The 13,580-nt window shown below is 30.7% G+C and overlaps 1 long non-coding RNA gene across 1 annotated transcript; it reads left to right on the forward strand.

The window, feature by feature from the left end:
* Positions 1-9,494: 9,494 nt before the first annotated feature.
* On the forward strand, positions 9,495-13,134 carry LOC133804521 (uncharacterized). Its single transcript, XR_009878516.1, has 2 exons — positions 9,495-9,572; positions 12,585-13,134. It is a non-coding gene; the product is annotated as an uncharacterized LOC133804521 (long non-coding RNA).
* The last annotated feature ends 446 nt before the right edge of the window (positions 13,135-13,580 follow it).

Here is a 13,580-nt window from a genome sequence, read left to right on the forward strand (position 1 = left end):
CCGGACTCCCGAAGGATACCCCTCGGGGAGGCCCCTTCCAGGAGAGGCCCTTCGAGTGGTCTCCGCGGAAACAGTTCCGTGCCTCGCACAGAACAAAACCGAACTGTCGAGTCCGGGAGAGGGCATATTTGGAATGATATCCGTCTGACACAGGATCCCGCCTGACACGCCCGTCGGGACAAAGCCGCACACATCCCAGCACGCCTAAAGGTACCTTTTCGCCTACTGTTCCGCTGACAACTTGGAAAAGACGGCTGACTTTGTGTGTTCCCCATACTTTCACGTAAATATATCCACATAGAGTCTTGTAGCCATGCGACTACAGTAATTGTATCCCCTATTTATGGCTGGTGTAATTAAGACCCATGTACGTGGAGAAAAACCCTAATCCGAAACCCTAGCTATAAAGGCCCCTTCATTTTACAAGAAGAGAGGGGACCGAGAGATCACAGGGCAAAAACTCTACAAAAATCTCTCTAGCTTCATCTTCTTCAAGAGAACCCGAGAGAAACATTGTGAGTGTGTGAAGTTCTTATGCACCAGCCATCTTACTGTAACCTTTTCCAAGTATAATAACATCGACTCGTGGACTAGGGCTTGTTAACGCCTGAACCACGTAAAAACACTGTTTGTTTAGTTACATTTCAGTATTTCTACAGTTCTTATCTTTTTATTATTCTGTTAGTTATTCGTTTCCGAAAAACTCGGTAAACAACGTCGTATACCACGAGCAGGGGCTTTGGGGGCAGATGTACGCCTTGATTTTCCCACGGGCTGATTAGCCAGCTGAGCTGCGGCCTAATCAGGATTATCTCGTGGACATCCCCAAAAGCTGGAGATGCCGTCATAAGATCATACCTCCTTAGCTCAAGGTAACCTAGGGGTTCACCTCTGATAACTTAAGGACAGAGTCCGGGCTCTGAAGGCTGAAGGTCGAGTTAAGTATCCAGCTCGTAGTATGAGCTGGAGTTGGAGACTATGACCCTTTATAAAGTCGGCCACGCAAGGTAAACGTGCATATATCAGACATCACGTGTTTGATATATCCTTGACTTCTCGGACACGCAGCAAGAACGTGCGTATTCAGACACCCACGACTGGGTTGGGCCGTGCGGCCCATTATCTCCTTACCTATTGATTTGACCACACTTATGTGTCAGGTTTAGGAATTAATCATGAATGTCACAGAATTGACATGATAGGTAAGAAGGTCACGGGATGACCTTCTTACCAACTCCCAGGTGCCTTCTCTTATAAATATGGAGACCTTGGGAGTTAATGGAGGTTGGATTCTTTATTGTAAGAAGGACCTTGTAATCAAATATCCAGTATATATCAATAATACTGACTAGTGGAGTAGAAGGATTTTAACCTTTGAACCACTCAAAAAACGTACTTTGAGTCACCATTTCATTTCATAAGATCATATATTTGTTTCGGTCAACACAAGCACTAATCCCTTTCTCTTCTTTTCTTAATTTCCTGTTGGCGAAGAACCGCGTCAACAGGTTTGTTTTCCAATCACTTTTATATAATTATTACTTTAATTTTAATTATTTATGTGTCATCTATTTTAATATTGGTTGGTTTGTTTGCAGGGGCCTTATTAGCATTTCATTCCGAAGCACTAGCACTACTAGCAGGATTGGACTAGCCTCAAAGACTTGTCCTTTCACTTGTTGCAATTTCTTCTAACTCTCTTTCGCTTGCTATGGCCTTAAATAAAAACATAATATATAATAATGAACTAGGTTCTATCTTTCCTAATATTAGAGCCTTATTGGCTAACTTTCCGAGGTCTTGTCTTTCTCATATTAGTCGTCGGTTTAATACTGCGGTTCATGAATTGGCTAAGCAGGCCCTTGGGCTAGATGATGAGTTTTGTGGGTTGGAGGAAATTTCTCCCCGTATTTGTACTGTGTTCTAATTCTCTCTAAAAAGTTTCGAATTCAATTCCTAAGAAAATTTTATTTAGGACTAATCTAAGTGTTGGTCCTTTGGTTGGATAGTCAAACTCCTTAAAGAATTCCTAATTTTATTTCATTAATAGTTTCTTGTCTTTGGTTGTTTTGTGATGCAAGTATCTTATCGACCTTTGAAGCATTGGTATTATCAGGGGCAGTTGTTTGAGGTTACATTTTCTTTTGCCTTTGGTTTTAACCATTTGTGCAATTTTCAAAATCAACTATGTTTGATTACCATATGTGAACTTCTTTGTCTAAATTTCCGAGAGCATCTTTGCATGTTCTTTGGCTAGACAAAGAGTTTATGTTAGTTAGATGATTACTCTCGTCCAGTTTGTACATTTTATCTTCTCATTCAGAATAATAATAAAGTTATTCTTGACAAAAAAAATATATATATTTCCCCTCCACCTTTTACACTTCTTACTTAATTTTTATAATAAAACTGAAGTAGGAGCTTCGTTCCTTTGAGCATCAAACCCAAAAGGGAAGTTAGTGTTGAAAAAAAATGAGTGAATGAGAAATTTATGCCTAAAATGGTAATGATTCAGCAAATCACTTTGATTAAAGATGAGATTATCATAATATTGTATGATTTATTCTGATTGATTTTAGCAAATTACTTTTCTCAAAATTGAGATATCAGAATATTGTGTGATTAATTCTGATTGATTGTCAGAAAATCACTTTGGGTAAAGAGCTGATATTACCAAAATAAGTGTGATTAATTCTTATTGATTTTCAAAAAATCACTTTGGATAACTGCTGATATTACCAGAATAAGTTTGATTAATTCTGATTGATTTTTAGAAATTAAGATTCCAGATTTGTTGGATATTTGGACATTAATGCACTTGATTCACACACATTTTCAACTCTCCATGAAGCCTATAAAAGGAGACTTCTCCTCTCATTCTAGGACACACAGATATAGAGTCTCACACACTTAGTCTCTTTCTTTCTTCAGTCTCTGTAATATTTTTTGTTATAGAGGGAAGGTTTGTTTCGAGTTCACCTAAGCAGACGCAGTGGTGCTTTCGTTCTGCATGATAGCTGTTGTATCCTGGGAAGTGGTTGCTCATGAATCCTCTAACATCGTTCAGGTAGAGGGGGCAAATCTGTTTTAAGGAAAGCGCGTTTCGTGTGCCCTGACTTTGGTTAACCCTTTGTATTGTATTTTTGGATATCTACTCTTTAGTTAAATATATTAATATATATTTCGTTATTCTCCACTATATTATTTCTAACAGTTAGAAGACTTTTAAAAGCTTTAACTTCGGTTTTCATGTATTTCCAACAATTCCATGAGTAATAATCAAAGTTGAAGCCTAAATTTCTAGTAATGTATATTGGAAGAATTAATTAATACTAAACATTCTATCTATAAAAGTTTTGTTTTTCCAAAAACATAAAACTAATTAATCTTATTGTGAAATACAATGGCAAAAATAATTAATGTTAAACATTCTATCATCTACTTTTATTAAGAAAATTATATAATTAATCTTTTTGTCAAATACGTTGGCAAAATTAATTAATGCTTAACACTCACCATTTATAATTTTTTTTATTTAAAACATCTAATTAACCTTATTGTCAAATATATAGCAAAATTAATTAATGCTAAATATTATACTATCTATAATTATTTTTTTAAAATATATAATTAATCTTATTGTCAAATGCATTAGCAAAAATAAATTAATACTAAACATTCTACCAGAAAAAATCACTTAAAAGAATTATAATACATGATTCAAATGACTCATTCTATCATATAATATATTCTTAAATCATGTATATAATATACATTCTCAAACTTAATTAATGAAATTCAATTATCCCAAAATTAAAAAAATAAAATAAAAGTCAAATATGTCCCAAAAAATTTAATACAAAACTCACATATAAAACAGTCATAATATATATCAATTTTCATTATGTTTTACTTGTTCTGTGTTACATAAAATATCATTTAATTATTTTAATTACATAGCTGTAGACAAATTTTTATGTTGCTAATAATGTAAATATGCCTAACTTTATACTAAATTAATTATACAACCCTCAATATTTTTTGACAAACAATTACACTTGTACTTTTATTTTTTTTTCGATCACATCAAATCTATTTCTTCAACCAATTCCCATAATTGGTTCTAGCAAGTCAAAGAAACCTTCCCCAAATTCTAATGATGTAACACTTGGCCAAAAAAAAATGAGACCCATTTGAAGGACTTAGTTTTATGAGGGATGAAAGAATTAATGATTATATAATGTATAAATATATATATATATATAGTATGTTGTAAGTATTTGAATGTTTAGTGTGAATAGTACTTCTACGTACATAAATTTGAGAGAAACGGTTAATGTTGTGTTGGATGATTGTGGATACATAGAAAATGAATTAGAGCCTAGATGGAGGGATGTTGAAAAGATAAAAGAAATATTGTTGACACATGATCATTTCCTGTCACTAATTCGAGTACATCGCGCGCTAGAGATGCAATAATATTGAATATGATTGCAAAAAATTTGGTCAGGAGCTGCCTCTAATTAATCTTCCGATATTTTAACCTAGTGTTTATGTTTTCTACACAACCATAGCAGCTGCTCGGGTAAGATCGAAGAATGATATCAAAAACTATCATTTGTATATTAATTTTAATTTGTCATAATTTATCATCAAAATATCACTAAAAAAAAAAAGAAGAAATTTTATGTATTACCAGGTTTTAGTTAGCACTTATGTTTTTATCTAAAAATTTAAAAATATTAATTAATATTACTTTTCTAATCACAATACCTATTTTACCCTTTCAAGGCTTTGAAATATAAATCTTAACCCTTTAAAATGTAAACCACAAAACTTTGAAATGTAAGCTACTACCATTTGAAAAGTAAATCACTAAGTTTTGAAATGTAAACTACAAACCATATAAATGAAATATTCATAAATGTAAACCACAAACAAAAAATTATAAACTAGAATTTCAGTCACTTTGTCCCTAATTGTGGTATTAATTATAAAAATAAAATATGTGATTATTTATTTCTGTTGACCCACGATTTAGCCAACTGACACGGAGTCAGAATATGAATGATATAGACGAATATGTATAGATAATAACGTAATGACAAAAGTAAAGAAAACACAGTAATTTATAGTGGTTCGGCCCCAGGATCTGGTAATGACCTACGTCCACTTAGAATGATATTGATATGGGATCAAAAGTGTGATCAGAGAACTTGGGTTCAATGAGTTTCAACACTCCTCATAAACAATACAAGTTTACTCAGATAATTTCTATAATCTCTATGATTTCCGGGCTCCAAAAGTCCCTTCCCATGAGCCATCTCCTGCTTTTTATAGGCTCATGGAGGGTTGCCCAATATTGTTACAGATATTATCCCCTGAATCATCGGATATTCAGAAGATTGCATGAGATCAATTTGGGATTCATAAGATCTTTCCGTAAATGTTGCTTTGCCAGCGGAACCACCGACCAGTCTGGTCGTGGTAAAGACAGGTCTGTCCTGCTTCTGGTGTGTCTCCTGGTCGACACTCTAGCAGACGCTCCAGGTGTCAGCCACGTGTCAAGAGATTATTCGCCATGTCACAAATGCTAATTTATTGGATAACATTTGCCCCCCAAAGTTTATTTACCACGAACAGTAAATAAACTTTGAGCGAATGACCCTTCGGTAACCCCTCCTGACGTGTCAGAGCCCTTCGTGCGTTCTTGAAAAAAGCAAACCACTCCTGTCTAATCAAGGCTTTTCAGTTTCCCAGAAATAATTTTGACGGCCATTACGCTTCCCCATACTTCGAAAATGGAAAACTAATGATCACGCCTTTTGAATACCAAAGACAAACTTATATAAGGTTACTTGAGCCACTTCTTTCCTTTTTACGCACGCCACCTCTCTGTTGAAAACCCTAAAAACCAGAGTTTTACTCTCTCCGGCGAACCTTCCTTTGTGCTGTAGGATCAGACGGTGGGCTCATTGACTCCCGAAACTCTCACTTCCATCTTCACGACCACTTTCCTTGGTAAGTTACTTTGAAACTCCATGCTTCTAACCTTTCGTGGTGCATGCTTTTAAATGGTGTACTGTTTGAATCTCTTGGTTTCTGGTTTTTTGAACGCCTGATAACTCTACAAAATAGAGTTATTTTACCACATTTTATAAGCCAATTGTTGCTTAGTTCTTGAGTTTTTAATTAATTTATCAATTTTTTAAGTAATTTTGAATTTATTAGTTTTATTTTGATTTTATGTATTTTTATTTGTTTTTTGTATTTATTTTGTTTAATTATGTTGTTACTAATTTATGTGTGTTTAATTTCTTTATGTAGGTGTATTTGTTGGGAGCAAATGAAATGTTGATAAAATGTTGGTATAAAGAAATGAAGAAATCAAGCCCAAAATGAAAGGCCCAATCCAATTCTTGACAATGCCATGTCATCAATCCATGTGCTTCTTTCTCCACCATTGGATTTGTAACTATAGGAAAAGATGACAATTTTGAGCATGAATCCATGTGCTTTTTTTTAGACCAATAGGAGTGTTATCCTTTACCAAAAAATTTATCTATAAATAGGAGTCTCATTTCACCATTTCAAGGACACCTTCTCTTACACCACTTCTTCCATCTCTCTATTCTCTCCATCTTTTTCTTTTCTTAGATTAGTTTTTATGTATTTTTAGAGGAATAATTTGGAGGTTCCTCCTCCAAATTTTCCTATTTATGTTGTAATTTTTATTTTGTTTTTGATAGTTATGGGTTTCTAATCCACTTAAAATTATTAAGGTGGAGGATGAACCAAGATATAACTATATAGTGTTTATTTTATGTTGACCTCCCAAAATGAGCAATAAAGTTTATGATTTTTCTTCTTCTAAATATTTCTTTCATCTATAATATCATGTATTTTAGATTGTTAGAACATATTTTACTTGGTTCTTAATTGTGCAAAAACATAGTATTCTTTGATTAAGATGTGTCATTAAATTGTTCACATCCAATGCTTATAACAAAAATACTATATTTTGCTTTAGAAATAACATTATTTGATTTTTTTGTAGTTTCATTAAATTGATTCACAACTAATGATTTGAAGTTATACTATTGAAGTGAAGGAAAATGTAAAAATAATGTTTTGGAAAAGGTAATTAGATTAATTTCAATTATCACTAAAAATTGGGAAGTCAACATATTAATAAATATTATTATTTATATTTTGTGGATTCTAAAATCTTAATAATTTTATAAATAACTATTAAAAACAAATCTTTTTAGTTTATTTATTTTTAGTATTTTCTTTCTTTATTTTAAAACAAAACACATTAATCTTTGGAACTAGGTTAGAAATTTATTTCACTTTGGTAAAAATAGTTTTCTCTTTTGATTTAAGTCAACTCCTTTGGGTTCGACCTCGTGCTTACACGAAAACTATTCTATAAATACGATTCGTGCGCTTGCGAGTTTAAATTTTAAAACATACCCGTTTTGGGTCCATCAAGTTTCATTAAATTATTCTATAAATATGAATAATTTTTAAGCTTTGTTTTTAATTATAGGGTCAATTTTGCTTGTAACAAAAATTACATTTTTCATAAAAACTCTTATTTCCTATAAGTTTAAGTGAAAAATAATTTTAATAAAAACATATTTTCTAAAAGCAAAATTGACAATTTAATTAATTATATAAGCTTAACTTTTATTCATAATAATTTCTGAGAGTTATTTTCATTGTGCAATTTTTGAGAAAATCATTTTTATATCACCAATAAAAAATATATATATATATATGTGTATTTTAATTTTTCTTTTGCTTGAGGACTAGCAAAACTTTAAGTTTGGGGGTGTGATAACTCTACAAAATAGAGTTATTTTACCATGTTTTACATGCTAATTGTTGCTTAGTTCATGAGTTTTTAATTAACTTATTAAGTTTTTATGTAATTTTTAATTTATTAGTCTTATTGTAGTTTTCTAGATTTTTATATGTTTTTATAGATATGTTATTATAATATGTTGTAGTTTAATTATTTAAAATTAGTATTGTTAGTTTGAATGCTAAAAATATGATTTTATTGAAATTAAATGTTATGTAAATTAAATTTTAATTAATGTTTTCATGGGAGTTATATGATATATTTTATTAATGAAAATATTTAATTTTAATTTAGTTTATAATTTATTGTGTAGGAAAATTATTGCCCTTGAAAAGCAAGAAAATCAAAGGAAAGATGGTAATTTTGAAAGAAAGTAACAAGAAAAATGGTGTTTCTCCAAAAGCCCAACCACGTGAGGCCCACTCTAGGCCCAACCCGTGGCCCCCCCTCCAACACCCAACCACCACATTGCTGCCATTTCCCTTATTGAGCCCAACAAAAATGCATTTTGTCCCTTTGTCCCCTATGACAAAAATGCCAACTTTTTACCCTTTTTCCTACACATTTTCACCACAACATCATCATTACACCCTATAATTTACCTCTACATACCATATTTATTTTATTTAATTAATCTAATCAATTTAATTAATTTAAATTGATTATTTTAATAAACTCACTTTGGCTATAAATATGGACTTTCAAGACCATTTTTGGGGTGCTTAATGTTTTGGTTACCATCTTTTTCTCTCATTTTCTCTCTACCATTCTCTCTTCCATTTGGGTTTTTCAAGAGCATTTTGCAAGTATGTATGTCATTTATTTTGTAATTTCTACTCTAGTTATGTGCTTCTAATCTTTTTCATAAGATTATTAAGATCATGATGAAGCAACTTGTAACTAGGTAATATTTATGTTGTATGTTGATTTCCCTTGTAATGCAACAAAGTCTATGGATTTTTCTTCTTCATATATTTCTTTCATCTTAAATATCTTGTATTTTAGATTGTTAGAACATATTTACACTTTGTTCTTCATTAGTGCATAAACATAATATTCTTTGTGTAAGATGTGTCATTAAATTGTACACATCCATGCTTAGAACAAAAATATTATGTTTTGTCTTATAAATAATGTTCATTGATTTATTTGTTATTTCATTAGATTGATTTACACTAAATGCTTTGAAATTATAATTTTGAAAAGTGAAGAAAAATCCTATCTTTTTATAAGAAATTTGTGTTTGAAATTATAAATCTTTTTGAAAAAGGATAGTTTAAATTATTTTAACTATCACTAACACTTGGGAATCAATATACTAATAAATATTATTAAACTTACATTTTGTGGATTCTAGTATCTTAATAATCTTTTCTTTTAACACTTATTTTCAATTCATTATTGGTTTATTTTCATTATCTTAAATAGCTTTATTTTTCAATCTTTTATTTTATGTTCATAATATTAAAACTTATCAATCTTTGGAACTAGGTTAGAATTTATTACTTTTGATTTAAAATAGTTTCATTTTCGATTTTAGACAACTCCTTTGGGTTCGACATCCTTGCTTACGATCACTATTCTATATGGACGATTCGTGCGCTTGCGATATATAAATTTTTAAACATACCCGTTTTGGGTCCATCAAGTTTTTGGCGCCGTTGCCGGGGAGTTGCAAAGAAGAGAAACAATTTGTGTCAAGGTGAGTAAAATTCTTCTACTAGTTATTTTATTTTTTATTGTCAAAAAAAAAAAAAAAAATCTAAGTATGCTCTGTGGTTGCGGTTTCGACTGATCTTCCACATCAGAAAATGTTTCTTGTCTTTGTCATTTAATTTTATTTTTCATTTATGTTTGCTAATTTTGTTTTGTTATTTAATTGTGTTTATTTCTTGTAATTTTAATTTGCAAAAAAAAAAAAAATTTAAATCTCTTGAAATTCTAATTATGCTCTATGGTTGCAATTTCAATTGACCTTCCATATCAGAAAAGGTTTCTTGAGATTTTCACAAAAAAATTGTCATTGAGTTATTGCCATGTTTCCTATTGGTAGCATAGGTTACATGAGCCAAAATGGATGCCCTTGGAATAGTACTAGGAATTTTGACAATGCATATCATCCTAGGGAAAGAGAAGACATCAACGCTCAAATAGAAAGTTTGTCTAGAACACTAGATGTCTTACAAGCTAGGCAAACTCAAGATGACCATAGGGAGATAAATAGTGCATTTCACTCTCATCACCATGAGAATTGTAGTCATCCATTGGAAAATCCCATTGATTTTAGTTGGAAGCCTGAGTACAACTATTATGCATCATCGCACTTTGATTATAATGAAACCAATGATGTGCATGCTTATGAGAATTCCTCAGAAATCCCATTTGATCCCACCTATAATCCAAATTCTACATGGAGTCAAAACATGTCTCCAATCAACCATGTGCATCAATTCAACACGCCTAATCTGGGTTATGCCCAACCCGATCTGTCATATCCTCCTCAACCAAAAATTAATCCATCTCTAGAGGATACCCTACAACAGTTCATGCAGTCGACCCAACAAATTTTGCATCATCAATCTCAATCCCTTTTGAAAATTGAGACACAAATGAGTCAACTTGCAACTATTATGATCGAGTCAGAAAAACAAGTTCTTCCTAGTCAACCCATTCACGACCCATTAAGTCAAAATGAGAGTGAAAAAATGAATGAAGTTGTAGGAGAACCGTTGATAAGCATCCAACCAATTCTTGAAACTAAGAAGTTGGATGAAATGATTGTTGTGGCTCATGATGAAAAAGAAAAAGATATTGTTGTATTTCATGAGCCAATAGTTGAACCAATTTACATATTCACTCAAAGTCCAAAGGAGAATAAAAAAGATGTGCAATTTTCTTACTTCATTGAAATACCACCAAAATTGCATGTCTCTAATTACTTCGTAGGTGTGATGCTTTCAATTCTCATTTATGGCATTTGCATCAACATTATAGTTCACCCTACAAATGAAATTCTACACCATCGATTGGGTGTAGGATAAAAAAAAATAAAAAAAAATAGTCGGGCTAAAGACTATAAACTAAAGCGCTTTGTGGGAGGCAACCCATAAGTTTCAAGTTCCATTTTGTATTTCCTTTTGTATTTCACGTTTGTTGTGTGTTTGTTTCATGTTTTTCAAGTTCAAATAAGTTTGAAGGAAACTTCTAGCCCAAAAACGAAGGAGCCAAATCATGGAAGCATACATTCAAGGGAGTTTTCTTAACTTTTTCAAATTTATTGCTCATTGAGGACAATGTTTTGTTTAAGTTTGGGGGTAGTGTTGTGTGTTTTTTTTTTTTTTTTTTTTATATAAAATGTTCAAAAAAAATTTTTGGTGATTTTTCATTTTTAGATGATAAATTGAATTTGAATTTAGTTCTTAGAAAAATGTGAATATTTCTTAAGCTCTATTTTTAATCTTTGGGTTAGTCTTGCTTAAATATAGATTTTTCATAAAAGAACACTTTCTATCTTTCTAAGAATTTTTGTGTAATTTAGATTAATTTATATAAGCATAAAATTTTGTAAATCTCACAAGTCCTAGAATTCGATTAATTATCTCTTGAGGCGAAATCCTAGAAAAGCACATCATTAGGGAAATGATTTAGGCTATCTTTGGAACGTTTGAGCCTTTTTACTTAATCACCGTTACGCACATTATTCCCTAGTTTACCCCATTTGAGCCAAACACGAGCCTTGTTATTGTTTTACCCATATGTGAAATGTAAAACTTCTTCATAAATTTCATTCTTTACACATGAGAAAATATCATAGAGCTATGCATCTTGATTTGTTACCAAAGTGAAAATAGGAAAGAAATTCGGAAAGCCACATCTTAAAAAAAAAAAAAAACAAAACAAAAATATTGTGGCAAGCTAAAAAAAAAAAAAAAAAAATTGAAGATTCCAAATGGGTGGAAAGAATTACTATGGAAATGTTATGGCGTATACTTGAAATATTGTGATGTCTAGTGAAAAGTTCGGAAATACTCATGTGTTAGGAAAAAGTGATCTAAGCTTAAATTCAATATCATTTTTCTCACCTTTTTCTTTACCCGCACATTACAAGCCTATAAAGTCCTATTGATCATTGATTTTGTGTTGTTCTACATTAGTGGAGAGAGATAAGAAAAACGAACCTATGGGACTTTGGTACGAAAAAAAAAATTAATTCATCATTCCTTGAGATTTAATTATTTTATCTTTGCATAAATTTTTCCAAAATTCCACATGATTACTTGGTAAATAGTTTTGTGTTTCCATATTGAAAATTAGTTGTTGAAAGCAAGATTGACTATTGGATTAATTACATGAGCTTAATGTCTCTTCATAATTTTCTTTGAGCTACTTTCATTATGCAATTTTTGAGGAAAACATTTGATATCTCCAATTAAAAAAAAAAAAAAAAAAGTGTGTTTTTAATTTTTCTTTTGCTTGAGGACTAGCAAAACATTAAGTTTGGGGGTGTGATAACTCTACAAAATAGAGTTATTTTACCACATTTTATAAGCCAATTGTTGCTTAGTTCTTGAGTTTTTAATTAATTTATCAATTTTTTAAGTAATTTTGAATTTATTAGTTTTATTTTGATTTTATGTATTTTTATTTGTTTTTTGTATTTATTTTGTTTAATTATGTTGTTACTAATTTATGTGTGTTTAATTTCTTTATGTAGGTGTATTTGTTGGGAGCAAATGAAATGTTGATAAAATGTTGGTATAAAGAAATGAAGAAATCAAGCCCAAAATGAAAGGCCCAATCCAATTCTTGACAATGCCATGTCATCAATCCATGTGCTTCTTTCTCCACCATTGGATTTGTAACTATAGGAAAAGATGACAATTTTGAGCATGAATCCATGTGCTTTTTTTTAGACCAATAGGAGTGTTATCCTTTACCAAAAAATTTATCTATAAATAGGAGTCTCATTTCACCATTTCAAGGACACCTTCTCTTACACCACTTCTTCCATCTCTCTATTCTCTCTATCTTTTTCTTTTCTTAGATTAGTTTTTATGTATTTTTAGAGGAATAATTTGGAGGTTCCTCCTCCAAATTTTCCTATTTATGTTGTAATTTTTATTTTGTTTTTGATAGTTATGGGTTTCTAATCCACTTAAAATTATTAAGGTGGAGGATGAACCAAGATATAACTATATAGTGTTTATTTTATGTTGACCTCCCAAAATGAGCAATAAAGTTTATGATTTTTCTTCTTCTAAATATTTCTTTCATCTATAATATCATGTATTTTAGATTGTTAGAACATATTTTACTTGGTTCTTAATTGTGCAAAAACATAGTATTCTTTGATTAAGATGTGTCATTAAATTGTTCACATCCAATGCTTATAACAAAAATACTATATTTTGCTTTAGAAATAACATTATTTGATTTTTTTGTAGTTTCATTAAATTGATTCACAACTAATGATTTGAAGTTATACTATTGAAGTGAAGGAAAATGTAAAAATAATGTTTTGGAAAAGGTAATTAGATTAATTTCAATTATCACTAAAAATTGGGAAGTCAACATATTAATAAATATTATTATTTATATTTTGTGGATTCTAAAATCTTAATAATTTTATAAATAACTATTAAAAACAAATCTTTTTAGTTTATTTATTTTTAGTATTTTCTTTCTTTATTTTAAAACAAAACACATTAAT

The sequence above is a fragment of the Humulus lupulus genome, chromosome X, assembly GCF_963169125.1.
Source record: "Humulus lupulus chromosome X, drHumLupu1.1, whole genome shotgun sequence".
In the NCBI taxonomy this organism is placed as follows: domain Eukaryota; kingdom Viridiplantae; phylum Streptophyta; class Magnoliopsida; order Rosales; family Cannabaceae; genus Humulus; species Humulus lupulus.